The 14,813-nt window shown below is 35.8% G+C and overlaps 1 protein-coding gene across 10 annotated transcripts in view; it reads left to right on the top strand.

The window, feature by feature from the left end:
- Positions 1 to 619: 619 nt before the first annotated feature.
- ZNF644 (zinc finger protein 644) overlaps positions 620 to 14,813 on the top strand; it is a 118,722-nt gene continuing 104,528 nt past the window's right edge. For 2 of the 10 annotated variants that reach the window (XM_019661786.1, XM_019661783.1), the window contains exons 1-2: positions 620 to 921; positions 1,713 to 2,313. The gene's annotated coding sequence lies outside the window, so the exon portion shown is untranslated. Of the gene's footprint in view, positions 922 to 1,327; positions 1,642 to 1,712; positions 2,314 to 5,670; positions 5,714 to 14,813 lie in introns of those variants that run through there. The other 8 variants (XM_019661787.1, XM_019661782.1, XM_019661784.1 and 5 more) reach the window with 7 other exon arrangements.

The following is a 14,813-nucleotide window of genomic DNA, read 5'->3' as shown; positions in this document are numbered from 1 at the left end:
ACTTCTTGTTTGTTCAGTTCAAAACCAAAGACAAAAATAGCTATAATCCGTGTTTCTCAAAGTGTGAAACTCTGCTCTCAGACTCCTGTAGTGGATGCTTGTTAAAAGAAAGATTTCTAGAACTCTCTTGGGACCTACTGATTCTTTGAAGGTTAAGCCCAGTCTCAGGTGTTTCCTATATAGCTTTAATTTGGAGACTCATGCACATTCAGTAATGCAAAGTATCATCACAGAATCAAATTGGACCAAGCCCAGGGCACCTTTCAGGGCAGGCTGTTCCGCTAATTGAGATGCCACATTTGATGCTTTGCCTGGCCATCAAGCATCTCCCAATAATTGGTCTCCTTCAGATCCAAAAACCTTCCTCTGCCATTACTCTACTGTTGCATCTGGCAACTTGAGTTCTTTAGCTGTTTCCCGCAACAGTAGGAAAAGAAAAGGAATCTTGGCACGCTAGTGATTGTGGAAATCAAATATGGGCCTGTTCCACCTTAAAGAGCCTAGGCTTGCCTAAGTGTTTGGGTCTTGCAGAGTTTGGGCACCACCATATTTGGAGCGTGCCTACTTTGGGGCGGGAACCTCCTTGAGAGTGATTAGGTCAGCGCTGGGGGAGGTGACCTTGTTTGGTTTCTGGCACCCGACAACAGAGGTGCACTGTTTCTGCTCCCCGGTTAGTCTAATTGGCCCAGAAGCTCCACCAGCGCGAAGCTACCGAAGAGCTCCTCACTGGCCACCCCCGCGGCCCGCAGCTCGGTAGAGGCGGGAAAGCAGCGCGCCTGCGCCGTGGGAACCGGGGCCGGAGGCGAAAAGCGGGGAGCGGAGGGGGGCCGTTGGAGCCGAGTAGCGTACAGAGCGGCGTGTGACGCGGGGACGCCGCGCGCTCCCAACGTCGCCCCGGTTTGACGCACACGGCACCAAACTGTGAGTTTCAGGGGTTATTTGGTCGGATTCGCCGGGACCCGAGTGGGTTTCGGGACTCTGGGCTTTGGCGGCGGCGGGACTGAGGGTGGCGGAAGAAGTTGGGGGACCCGGCCTTCGGCGCTTGGGCCCGGGGAGCTACGCCCTAGGCTGGGTCCCAACCATCCAAAAGGACGCATTTTGCCGCACAGGCTAAGATGGCGGCGGCGGCCGAGGAGGCGGAGTTGGTGCTATACAAGGAGCCCGGGCCCCGGGTTCGGGGAGGCGGCGGCCGCGGCGGCCGCGGGGGGCGGCGGAACCTGAGGTGAGCGGCGGCCGCCGCCGCGGGGCGGGACTCGGCGGAGGCGGTAGTGGGAGGACCTTTCCACGGCGGCGTCGGAGGACCCGGTAGCGGACACAAAGGGGCTGAGCTGGGCACTAGACTTGGGGGTTTTGTTTAGTCACATGAAGACGAGCAGCCAGTGAGCAGTAGGGGGAAGGGGCCCAGATCTGGCGGCTTGGGGAGCCAGGCGGTCGCCATTGCAATGCACTGAGTAACGGGGCGGTCCGAGAGCAGTCACTAAGCCTTCTTTTCGGGGCTGCTCGGGCTTGGCCAGAAGCGCCAGCTCTAGCGTTAACTGTACACATCTCTCCCCTAACATGGGACCAGGACCGCATAGCCCTCCCCTCCCCCTGTTCTGCAAGATCTTATGCCGCTAGGTGCCCGGGAAGTAACAGCAAGAGGTAAATCGCTCAAAGTGTTTGGGTTGCCAGGGGCTTGGTGGGTGTCCAGCTAAAGCTTTTTGCTTCTCCAGGTCTGATTCCCTGGCCTTTGTGTCCCTGGAGCTTAATCTCTGCCAGAGGAAAGCAGGTGTGCTCCACTTCTCCCGTGAACCTGAAGATGAGTTGTCCCAGACCCTTCCCAGTGATTGGAAACTTAGGTGGTGGAGCTAAAGGTTTCTTGTTACGAGACTTCCGCAGACGACTCTCATGTTGGGATCCATCCATGGTTTAGCAACATTAGTGGAAAACTTTTCTTGAACTGTTTTAAGTAATATTGACATAAATTTAGTTGTTATTGAACTTTTATGTTTAGACTTCAAATTTTGTGTGGTCATTAAGAAGTACTCAACAAGGGATAAATGCAATTGGGGGCCTGAATGATGGTCCTGTTTTGTATATAAATTAAATAATTTCAACAGAAATACCAAAACACCATCATCTATTCTGGCCAGCCCTGACTAATGCCAGGCTTGTTGCATCTGGATGATAGATTAAATTTGCTTTAATAGTACATTGCCTCTCTGCAGTAGTTCAATTACATTTTTTGGTCCTGCAAGAAGTAAAGCATTTCAAAAATAGACAACTCAAGTTGCTCAAAGAGAGGAAACCGGCTGTTTGCCTTCAATGTTATGTGTAAGTATCCAGGGAACTTGATGGCAGCAATATTGCATTGGTAGGTTTGGGAAGAAAAACACAGTTTTTATAAAGAAGTTATAATTTAGACATTTTAATAGGTGAAACATGAAATCTTGACTAATATTAATGCCATGATATATGTCTATTGCTGTTAAATTATGGCAGTGTAAATTTTAGAATTTCTAACATAAGTTATACTGCATTTCATGGCTGCATTATACTTTGTATATTGGTATTAACTAATTTTTGAAGTACAGCATTTGGAAACAACTCATGTTTTGATCAGGTCAAGTTAACAAAATGCTTAAAGTGACTGAAAGAATACTTAAACACATTTTGATCACTAACTTTATTTAGATCTCTGTTCAAATTGAAATTTGAACTTTTCAACTTTACCTGAAATTTTTATTTTCCTTGTTTTTTTTTGTTTGTTTGTTTGTTTTCCAGATTTCCCCTTTTAGCTTTTCTCCTAACAGAGAACAGTCTTCTTGTATTAATGAATAGGCTGGATTATCATTGGCAAAGTGTATTACTGAATTATACAGTTTTGGAGTGGAAGGAATCTCAGAGAACAACTAGTCTTACTCTCTCTTTTATGCTATTTTGAGGGCCAGAGATGATTAAGTTAGTGGCATAATGGAAAATTACCTCTCTGCTTCTACCCCATTGCTCTTTTCATTGGTTAATGTTGCTGGCATTAGAAGGTGACCCTAACTAATAATGGTTAAAAAGTAAAACAAGGGAGTGTGTTTTGAGAATATTTGTTAATTAGGTACTGTTTATTAGAACTGACAAGTTAAAGACTTATTTAACATGATATAGTAACTTAGTTTTTAAAATGACTTTCAGTGAAACAAATTCAGATAAAAAATAAGGCATTTCAGATAATTTGAGAGCAGTGTTGCTTTTGAATTTTGGGGTTTTCAAAAAGCAATCTTGACCCAGAAATTTAAGAGAAAAAAAAACAGGTCGCTTGATAAACTTCTTGGAAAGTTTGAAATAACTGCCATTATTATCAGTTATTACATAAGAAATGAGATAGATGCTGAAAACAATCGTGCTAGTGCCATTCATTTTGTAATTGTGTTTTAGTTGGGTAAGTGGACATGCCTCTTAATACTGGCTCTAGTTAAAAACAACTTAAGACTATTGCTGAATAGTAGATCTGTAAAATCTATTAGGAAATTCAACAAGTAGTAAAATTGTTTATAGTGGGACGCCATAGTCATCTAACTTTTTTGGATATCAAATTTAACAAAAACGGTTAAATTGTATTGAGGTTTTAAAGCTTTTATTTAAGGTGCGTTTAAATTATTGCCTTTTCTAAGAAAGTTGATAAGTTATTTCTAAATTTTCCACACTACGGGAGGGAGTGGATTTAATTACAAGCTAGTCTTGTGATAATTAGGATTATTCCCAGATTATTTGCAATTATAAAGTGAATCTATCATCTGCAAACCTTAAAAATTTGCATGTTTATTATTCAAGTTATAAGAGGGAGCGTTTTGGTTGTGGTTGAATTGACACTATTGGGTAGCAGGAGGAGAAAAGAAAGACTGAAGGACAGCCACTAGAAGTGACTGGGATACCTGCAATTTACAGAAATTGGTTATCAGAAAAGATCAGGTTCACCTTTCTCTCATCCCAAACACACTGTTAGTGTTTAGGGTTACTTGTTTAGACTTTCTCAGGTTGTGATTCCAAAGGAAAAGAGTGGACCTTATTCTTGTAGGAATGCTTTTCTCATGACTGCTTGCTTTGCAGGAAGATCTTAAGGCAGCTGTAGTTTGCACTGAATGCAGAAATTGTTATGTTGAATTATTCAGTCCTAATTTTATAGAACATTAATTTTAGGAGTCCTTTTAAAAAAAAGTGTTCTTAAATTTTTTTAAATATTGATTGCCCTATAAAATAAAAAAACCATAAGAAAAGATGGCTACTGTAATATTTTGAATAGATATTCAAATGAACTCTACTTTTTTTACATTTATTTATTAATCCCTCTGGTATAGAGAATGTCTGTTTTGTACATATTAAACAAAGTTAATGAGATGTAGCACTGATTGAAGCAGTTTTAGAAGTAGTGTGTTTTAATTTAGGTTTATTAGAGGGAAATAGCTGCTTTTAATAGCACAAACCATTTACACCACTGAATTTTGAGAGCATGGAGACTAATCAAACAAATTCTAGCACTAGCTCACCCTGCTGGTTGGCTAAAGTATCTCTTTTCTTTCCCTTCTTTAAAAAAAAACAAAACAAAAACATAAAGATCACTTGAGACCTAGAAGGTAAAACACCAAATTCAATTCATAGTCTTTCTTCAGGGAGATGGAGGCTCTATGAAAAAGGTTTTCCCATCTCCTCATCTGTAGCGCCTCAGTTGCTCTTGTTAAATTTAATTTTTTCTTAGATCTGGGAAAGTTGAATTATGGAGTTATGGAGTTACTATTCTCTTTGAATTTACTGGGAACTCTTAATGCGATTATGGGGAGTTGGTATTTTTTGTTCTTTTAAATTGAAGACATCGTTTGACAATTGAGAGATTTTAGCAAGAAAAACAGAAGTCCTGTGAGATAACTTTTCAGAAGGAGGAAAGCAGAGGATTTCAAGAGGGAGAGAAGGAGGATAATGTCAGGGCAGAAACAGCAGCAGTGAACACGTCTCTTGAATGGGGAAAGGTGAGACTGGATTATGGTTAGTGTTTCTAAGAGATTTCCTTTACACCCTCCCTCTACTTATGAATCATTGTTCTGTGTCTATAAGCTGTAGCCTTCCCATTCATTTGGGATTCTGGGAACTGTGATCTTGCGAATAACTTTGTGAAAAGTATAGATGTGATTTGTTCCTTGAAATTTAAGGAACAAATTAGTCTAGATTGTGGTGTAATTGAAGTTGGTTAGAGTCATAAATAAAGATTTTAGGTATTAAGCCTTTTACTGTGTGTATCAATCATTGAAGTTGAAAATACAGCTTTTAAGACTTTGTTCAAAGTCCAGAAACATAAATGTTATGAGCCAAACTATCATTTAAAATTAAAAAAACCCAAAAAACGAATAAAGTGTTAGGATTAAAGTAATTTATAGTTTACAAAACATAGTTCCCTGTATTTTATCAATTAATTATCAAATTTTTTAAAAGGTTAATATTTTTATCCTCTATGGTGTTTATCTTTTTATTCGAAAGCATGTCTTTCTCATCAGTTTCTTGAGGAAGATGTTAAATACAACTAGTACTTTCAGAACACCATTTATCAGGGAGGAGGATATTCCCAGTTGTTGAATGGTTTGTGAAGGTAGTTAAAAGCCTTGCCAAAGTTGGAATTAATTGCCTGTTGCTTGCTGTCTTCATTTTTAGACCCCTGTCTACAAAGGGAAGGCTGTTATAAAGGAAATCAGAGGTAGGCATCACACTGTGCCTTCTACATTTTTAACAGTTCAGTATTTCATGAACACATTCCCTTTTATGACTGTCAGCTGATGAATAAATGCACTTGGAAATGAGTACATTTTAGTGATTTCCCAGTCAGTGTGTTGGTTTTGTTTTTTGTTACAACATCCTGAATTTTTTCCCCTCTAAATTTTTGATCATGAAAATAGTGATGACCGTTAGTAGAGAGAAGAGGGTGTGTGACTATATATTTGTATGTAATGTACATGTAAACCCCAGATGAGAGGGAGGAGTGACTTCAACAGTAGCTAGTTTTTAGAGAGGCATGGAATCTTTTTTTTTTTTAAGCTGAGCCGTCCTGCCACCGGTTGGCAGCTCAGCGGCTGCCCTGCTCGGGCCGGGAATCGAACTGCTGTTGCTCAGAGCTCAAACTTTTGAGCAAGCTCTTAACCAGCTGAGCCACTCGGCCGGCCCTAGGCATGGTATCTTTTCATTGCTTAATTTCCTCAGACAGCATTTCCTTTTGCCACTTTCCTCTCCATACTTTGCTTTGTATATGTCTGTGCTGGTATGGTCTTAAACTTATTTCCCCCTTTAATTTTTCTTGTCTACCTCCCCCACCACTGCCACAAATTTTAAGTTAAAAAAAAATTGCAAAAGGCAGCTAGTAAAAGTAATTTTAAGTTCATATGAAGGGTGAGTATGAATTATTAGAAGTTACATTGTGCTTAAAAAATATTTTCAGCAGTTTAAAAAATGAAGGGTGGGAAATTTACCCATAATCTTATCACCATTATATACATAATTATTAGTGTTAAAGGAAAGGGAGATGAGACTAGTATATGTTGTTTTAATAATACTGTGATGTGTATATTCCCATTTTACATGCAAGGAAACAGACTCAGGTCAGAAAGTTAGTAAATAATAGAGCAGCCAAGTTTGAATCTAGGCCTGTCTTGATTCTACAGATGAGACCTTTCTAGTCTGCCTTCCTGTCTTTTTTTTCTATGTATCTGTCCTTTAACCTAATTATATAATTTGTAAGTTTTATCTCCTCCTTATAAAATACTTAACATTATAAAAGCATTTTTTGGCCTACCCTTATTTCAAATGGTATCTTATTGCCCACATTATTTATTCATACCACCATATAAAGGCTCTTTGTCTTGGCCGTTGGACATTGGTACAATGATATTGGTCAAAATGGAAGCTGCCTTTTTCTTTACTGAATGACTAAGAAGAAAAATAGCTTAATCAGAACTAATACTCTCTGGGATTAGAAGTGCTGCTGGTTTAATAATACTGTCCTTTCTGGTGAGACATTTAACTCAAAATTTGCTATATGTAAAACGTAAATGATATTTTCAATTTATAGCTGATGAGAACAGAACTTTTCTTAAATTTTTACACTTTGAAATGCTTTATGCTTCTTTGCTAAACTTTTAAAAAAGGATATTAAAAATAAATAGACACTTAAATCCTGTTTAGTTACTATTAGTAATTCCTAATGTAATCTTAATTTATAGCAAGAGAAAACTTAATATTGAATTTTTACCTCATTTTTAGCCATATTAAAAGATAGTTTGTGGGGCATTTATAAATAAATTGTATAGGTTAGCATTGCCCAGTAGAAATATGTTAAAGCACAAATGTGATTTAAAATTTTATATAGCCATGTTAAAAAATTAAAAGAAATAGGTAAAATTAATTCTATTAATGTATTTTATTTAACTCAGTATATCCAAAACATTATTTTAATATGTAAACATGATTGAGATATTTTTCATTCTTTTTTTTTCTCATTCCAAGTCTTCGGAATCCAGTGTGTGTTTTGTCTTGAGGCACATCTCAATTCAGACTAGCTAGCTGACTTCTAGTGCTTGATAGCCACATATACCGTATTCAGCAGTGCAGGTACAGATAGTAAGTTCTGTACAAGTATGAAGAAAGGGTAAAGTAGAAGTGAACCAAGCCTTAAAGGGTAGCTGAGAAAAGAGTATTATGGAGAACATTCCTGCAAAGTGATGGGAATTAAAATGGGAGCTATAACTTGAAACCAGATAATGGACTGGCTTGAATCCAGTTTAGGGAATTTGGTTTCTATGGTGTATGTGTGAGATATTCTGTATTGGAGGGTGTCTAATCTATGTATATGCGCACTTGAATGAATATTGAATTAATAGGCAAAATAAGAAAAATTCTGGAAGAATACTAAAAAAACCTTGTGAATCTTCTAAAAGTTGCATTTAGGGAATATTGGTGTCCTGTGATTAGCAATATGATGGAGATGATCAAAAATGATGAGAATCGAGATTTTTGGATTTGACCACTATTGGTGACTTTTAAAAATGTTTTATTTAGATATAACTTACATACAGAGAAGTGCACAAATCATGAGTACAACTCAAAGAAATTTTACATTTACATATACCCAGGTAACTTCTACCGCAATCAAGATATGTAACATTTTCTGCACTGAAAAAGATGCCATATGTCCCTTCCTATTAATTCTCCTTTACCAGAATTACCATTATTCTGACCTCTATCACCATAAATAAGTTTGGCTTATTTTTGAACTTACTTATGGCATATTTGTTTTCTTTCTAAGGGTAGTGAGAATTGATTCTAACCTCTTTTTTTTTTTTTCTGTTCTTGTTTGGCATTGTGTGAATTTGGAGGTTTTTTTCCCAGTATGGTTTATGTCACTATCAGAGATGTTTCTTAGTTTTCATTAATAGTAACCCACTAGAAAATTTGCTTAGAATGTAGAAATTTGAATTGCTTCTACAGATAACATAATTGGCTTGCTTTCATTATAATATTCTCTAGGCATATAGCCAAGAAGTAGGTAGAGGCCTTGGATTGCCTCCTTATATAGATGCCTTTTGGAACCTCTTTAATAGTAGCTTCTTGGCATTATGTAAATTAGCTTTCAGGCATTTCACGTTACTTAATAAGGTATTTAAGTGTTTCTGATTGTGATTGTAGGGGTACTAATAAATTGGTATACTTCTGTTTACAGGTAAGTATTCATTCTCAACCAGAAAGATTTTAACATTTATGAGTAAGAAACTAGAATGTTATCTGCTGTACAGTTGCACAAAAGTTTGAATGGTTAAAAATCCATGAAGGGTACTTTATACACTGACAACTGAAATGGAATTATTGAGCATGATTTTTACTTCTAGTTCTTGAATCGGTTTTATTTTTCAAATGGAATTGTTACAGCATTGTTTTTTATAACTTGAGCAGCAGAAGCCTTATGGTAGTGTAATAATTGGTGCTTTTGGGAGAAGGAGTTTTTTGAAATATGTATTATAATAAAGTTGTAAAAAGTACATAACAATGAAAGTATGTATCTTCACGTTCTAGTATGCCTAGTTTTGAGGAATAGATGTTTCATATATTGTGCAGAAATGGACATTAAAATACTTTATCATTATTTGGATTATGAGTGCTTTTGAGCTTATGAATGAAAATATATAAAGTAGTTTTATTTTTTGAATTTGTAATAAGTTTGCTTAATATATTCTTGCTCCAAGAATTTTAATAGTTGTCTTGAAGAAATAAAACCTCATCTGTCAACTTTTCTTATATAGGTTTTGTATTTGTCAACTGTAGAAAGCTAAAGCAAAATTGGTTAGATTAGACATTGAAAAAGTATGTTTATTATCTACAAAATATTAAGACTTTATTTAATAACTTTTTTGGGCTAGATTTCAAAAACCATTAGAATGTTATTATGTTATTAACAGCTTTAAAGGCTGACTTCAGTGGGTATAAAAATACACATAAGGGAATATTTTGACAAAAAAAAGTGAATGTTATATTTGAATTTAGTTTTGGGAGATTTGATTTTTTTTGTATTCAGAGAAACCTTGTTTATGTGTTTGTATTTTATCTGACCTTCACTTGTTTTAATTGGGTTAGTTATTATACAAAATTCACTTAGTGTACCTCACAAGGGGTAAGAATGCGGACATACACAGCAAATGATATGGCTACTGCTCCAAAGATCTCATGACCTAAGACACAACTGAAGAACACTTGATAATGAAACATTTGAATTGAAACTGAGCTGACATAAAATAATATGAATGGTATATAGTAAGACTGGATTAATTAATAAAGCTTCTTGGGAGAAATTTTTTATCTAGATTTTGAAAAAGTGACATGCATAGATTGGTGGAGAGGGAAGCATGTTAAACACAGATGGAAATTGTGGAGTGCAAGCATTTTCCTTGCTCTGAGTAGATTCTATTTTAAATGTATTTATTGAAAAAATGGAGTTTGTAAGATTGTGTCCTGCGTTGGAGAAGTCTAAAGAAATTTGAATTAGAAATAAAGGAGTTCTACTGAAGGCCATTGAACAGAAATACATAAAAATGAGAAATATTAGCAGCAGAAACAACATGATTGGAGAAGAGATTGAACTGAGAAAGGCCAGTTAGGGGTTATTATTGTGGGGGTGGGTTGAGGATATACAGAGGGTGCCATGCCAGAAAAATGTATATACATTTTAAGAACGGAAAAAACTATTAAAATTATAATATGTACCAATAACAAAAGATGAATACAAGTCATGTGTATACATTTTTTTGGTACCATGGTATATAAGAGCAAGGGGAGGTAGTTTTAAAATGAAATACTTCCTCTTAAGTTTGTAGTACAAAGAAAGTTAAAATAAGAATGGAACAATTTTTTTTTCATCTTCTGGTATTGAAAATAAATTTACCTGGACATAGGTTTGCAGGTGTACATTATTAACACTAATTGAGGTCCATCTGCCTTATTCTATAAAAAACTGATGAGCTTTTTTTAAAGTTTCATTTGAACACTTAAAAGCCAAGAAAGTTATGCTATAGTGGTATTTTCTGAATTGCTAGTACTGTGAATATATATGTATATTATATCATATATATATATATATATGTATATGATAAATGATAAGAGGAACTTGTAGTTGCAATGCTGTATTTTGAGTTATAGTAGTACATTTTAGCCATCCATGGTTTAAGAGACATTCATTGGTGTAAGAGTTGGTGGGAAAACGAGAGACAATAAAAATTAACAATGTGGACTACCAATGTTTAAATTTGTTTTAAAATAGATACTTGTTTTAAAATTTAGGAGTAGTTGAGAATGCACTGCTTTTATAGGGGGAAAAATCCCTAATATATAGTTTCTTGTGGACCATAGTATTTTTTGATATTTATGATGTACAATACTTGTTTTTAACAGGAGGTTTTAAGAGTTCTTGAATGTATTCTGTGTCTTATAATGAGTAAGGTCATTATTAAAATAAAATTAGAAAAATGTGAAAAAGATACAGAATATAATTTAAAGAATCTTTTTTCTGCCTTTTTTAGAGTTAGTAAACAGGACAGAATTTGGGAGGTAGTAGATAGAATGTTAGTCTTATGACAAACTTACATTTCAGTGATTCTCACAGTTAATAGGCTTAACTTTAGTTAGTAAAGAAGTTAGTGAGGTTTCTGGCAACATGGTAAAATAAGGAGATACATTCGACTCCTTCCACATTACCTGTTGAAGCATATCAGCTAAAGCAAAAGAGAATAGATTGTCCCCTACTATGACTGGGAAAATAGATTTCATCCACATCTGAAATTTGGGGTTTCTGTATAAATAGTATGGGAGAAAAGGGATGACAGCAGAACTATTTACTGTTCCCTGATTATCCTATGAACTAGTGGTGTGGTAATAAGAAGCTTGTCTGAAAGTCCTGCCCTGAACCTCTTTTGTAAGTAGTTCCCTGTTTATACCTAGTTGTTCTGCAGACTTCTTGGAAATAGACCCCTCCCCACCTGTGTATGCTGCCTTGGGTCTCTGCAAGCTGAAAAGCCATTAAAAAATCACTACCTGCATGAGGAGAGGGGGCAGTTTGAAAGGGATGGGGACTAGGAAACCAAATAGACTATTTCGTATACATTGATCTTACTGAAACAGCTCATAGAGTCATACAAGAAAAGAGGTGGAGAAGATAGAGATAACTTTCAGTGCTGTGGTATAACCAAAAGTCTTGTGCTGCGTCAGTGAATATCTTAATGGTAGCAGTGCCGTTAACAGGAATACAAATGGCTTTGTTAGTAGATGTCCTTTACTGTGGTGTTGCTTGCCTGACCTACTCCTGGTTCATCTTATTTTCCAAGCCCTATTCACCAACTTTCCTGCCAAGTTTGATTACCTAATACTTTTGTGTCAGTTTTTTCTTAATGTAACTGGAATTGATTTCTTCCCTCCCCTTTTCAAATTGGATTAAAAATTCTTGCTGTGTGGTTTTATGAGTTTTATCTAAGTCAAAATGACACATATGTTGAAAATAAAGGAATGTCAAAAATAATACTAGTAAGTTTCATTGGCATCAAGCAATGGATAAAACTTTCCTAGTCCCAAACTTTTGCGTGAAAAGTAATCTTTAAAATTAATAAAAAATTAGGATGACTAAACAGTATCCAGCTTGAACTTGTGTGTGATAAACAAATAGCACTGAAACATATGAAATATATTTATATATTATTTATTTTTTAAAGAAATTGATAACAGTTATTTTAGGAGACTGTAACTCAGAATTTAATCAAGTAAACAAAAAGTAAGGCTATAAAGATTTGAATAGCAATATGTTTTAACAGATGTATGTCAAACTTTGTTTTCAATAGAGAATACACATTTCTTCCAAATTCCTGTGATTTTTTTTTTTTGTAGTTGTGCCTTGGGATTCTTAAACAATTTGAAGTTTTAAGTAAGAGAAATCGTATAGACCAATATTTTTTTACTACACTGTAGTAAAATTAGTTGTTAAGCCAAAATGGTTGTAACTACTTGGATGATTAAAACTCTGTGTTGTATTGGAACTTGAGCTTAAAATTCATACTATTAAGAAATGAATTTACCACTGTTAATATTCGCTTGTCCATTTTTCTAGACTCCATCATGTTCTTTTTTTTAATTATGAAATACACATTTTTTAGAATTAGTTTCAGCTGTACAACACAGTGCAATAGTTATACTTTTTACCCCTCGAAGTGACAACCCCTCTCCCCCAATCCACCACCCCATTTCCCCCCAATATCATACATATCTATTACAAATCCCTTGGTAAACTCTGGATAAAAGAAAAATTGAGGGCCAGTATAGAGAAGGGATAGTCTATATTTTCATCTAATAAATATTTCTGTGTTATTTAATTTTATGAACATGTATTTATGTATTAAATGTATTAAATGCATTTAAATAAAAATAAACAGTAAAAAAAAAGAAATGAACGACATTGAGAACATAACACATTAAAAGTGATAAAATGAATATTCATTTAAACATGGTAGATTAAATCATCATTTACTTTATTTGCTATCCAATCCCTACCAAAATTAGTGATGGTTTAAAAAAAAAAAAGGCATAGAGTGTCAAGGACAAAGAAAACTGGAAAGTTGATCACAGAAGTAAAAGTCTAGAAGCTGGAAAGCAACAAATGGTAACTAAAATTGTAGATCCGAGAAAACTGAATTTTCCTCTGTTAGTGGGGGAGGCCTAGAATTGGTGTTATGTAATAGAGGTGGGATGCTTCAGAAATTGGAGGTTTCAGGTATCTTGAAAAAAGTGTTTAAAATTCTGTTAACAAGTAAGCAACACATAGTGCTAGGAAAGGGTCTAGGGTCTCTTCAAGTTTCTTCTCTGATATTCAGAGGGAGTATCCCTGTTCTTGAGAACACTAGGCACAGCTCAGGTTAAGGGTGTGATACTGAAAAGCATCATTGAGTAGAAATCTGTGTGTTGAACTGGGAATCACCCCCAACCTCTTTTCCCCTCCTAGTGCTGAGAATACTGGATATCAGGCTCCTAATCTCAGAATATAAAATTGGAAAATTCATCCTGTTACACCAAACTGATCATCAGGAAGAAAGATCAAATAATAACAGATGGGGGTCCACCAGGGAAATGGCCCAGACTGTGACACCTGTTAACACAAATTCTTGGCAACTTTTAAGTGTTTCATTTTAAAACATGAGATTGAGGAGCATTAAACATTTGAGGATAACCCCTATATGAAAGAGAACAAGGAATTAGAAACAGTTCAAGAAGAAAACTTTTTAAAAAAGTTATTGTCTTTGGAAGTAAAGGGGCAGTAATATCTTTGAAAAAAGAAAGGATGCTATAAAAAACCCAATCCTCAGAAAACAACTCTTAGACATTTAGAATATGAAATAGGATTAGAATATGAAATTAGCAGAGTTAGAAATTTAGAATATTAAGTTCTTGGTGAAAGGTTGGGAGATAAAATTGAGAAAATTTCCCACAATGCAGGAGAAAAAGTAAAATAGAAGAAAATAAAGTTAGGAACATACTTGGTAAGTAAAATATATGAAAAATAAAAATCACAGAATGGAAGAAAATGGATGGAGGAAATTATTTAAGAATAATGGAAACAACTTCAGTTTTCCTCATTAAAAGGGCTCACAGAATGCTCAGCATAGTGGTTAAAAAAAACCCCAAAAAAACAAAAGACCCACATCAAAGTAGATTATGGTGAAATTTCAGACATCAGAAAGAAGATCCTAAAAGCTTTTGGGTATGGAGCATACAAAGCATTAGGAATCATTAACATTGGAAGGTAATTGATAATGGAATAATGCCTTGAAAATCTTGAAGGAAAGTTATTTCCAAACTAAGTCTATACCTTACTGTGAAGTGTGGGAGTAGGCTAAAATTCTGAAACCTAACATTATAGCTCAGGAAGTTGCCAGAGGACATGGGTTCCATCAAAATGATGAGGTAAATAAAGATTTAGGATCCCATACAGGAGAGAAGTGAAGAGAATAGGATGATGGTGAAGGGCGATCCAAGGAGGGTGCTGTGCAAAGCAGGCCTGAATAATCAGTTCAGATTGGACAGGAGGGCAAAGAGGTCTAGATGGTAAGGCTTTAGAAATGTGCGTGCACAATGGGATTTTTGTGACTATTCAAAAGGGATATTTGTAGTTTTCCTGTGATTGTTTAGTTTTGGTATGAAGGTAATCATGGCCGTGTAAAATGAGGAAGTGGTCCCTCATTTTTGGGGGAAAGGAAGAGGGCAGAATTTGAGAAGGATTGGTG

Source organism: Hipposideros armiger, unplaced genomic scaffold (assembly GCF_001890085.2).
Source record: "Hipposideros armiger isolate ML-2016 unplaced genomic scaffold, ASM189008v1 scaffold_361, whole genome shotgun sequence".
Taxonomy (NCBI): domain Eukaryota; kingdom Metazoa; phylum Chordata; class Mammalia; order Chiroptera; family Hipposideridae; genus Hipposideros; species Hipposideros armiger.
The sequence above is the reverse complement of the archived record's forward strand: the minus strand, read 5'-3'. Positions and strand labels throughout refer to the sequence as shown.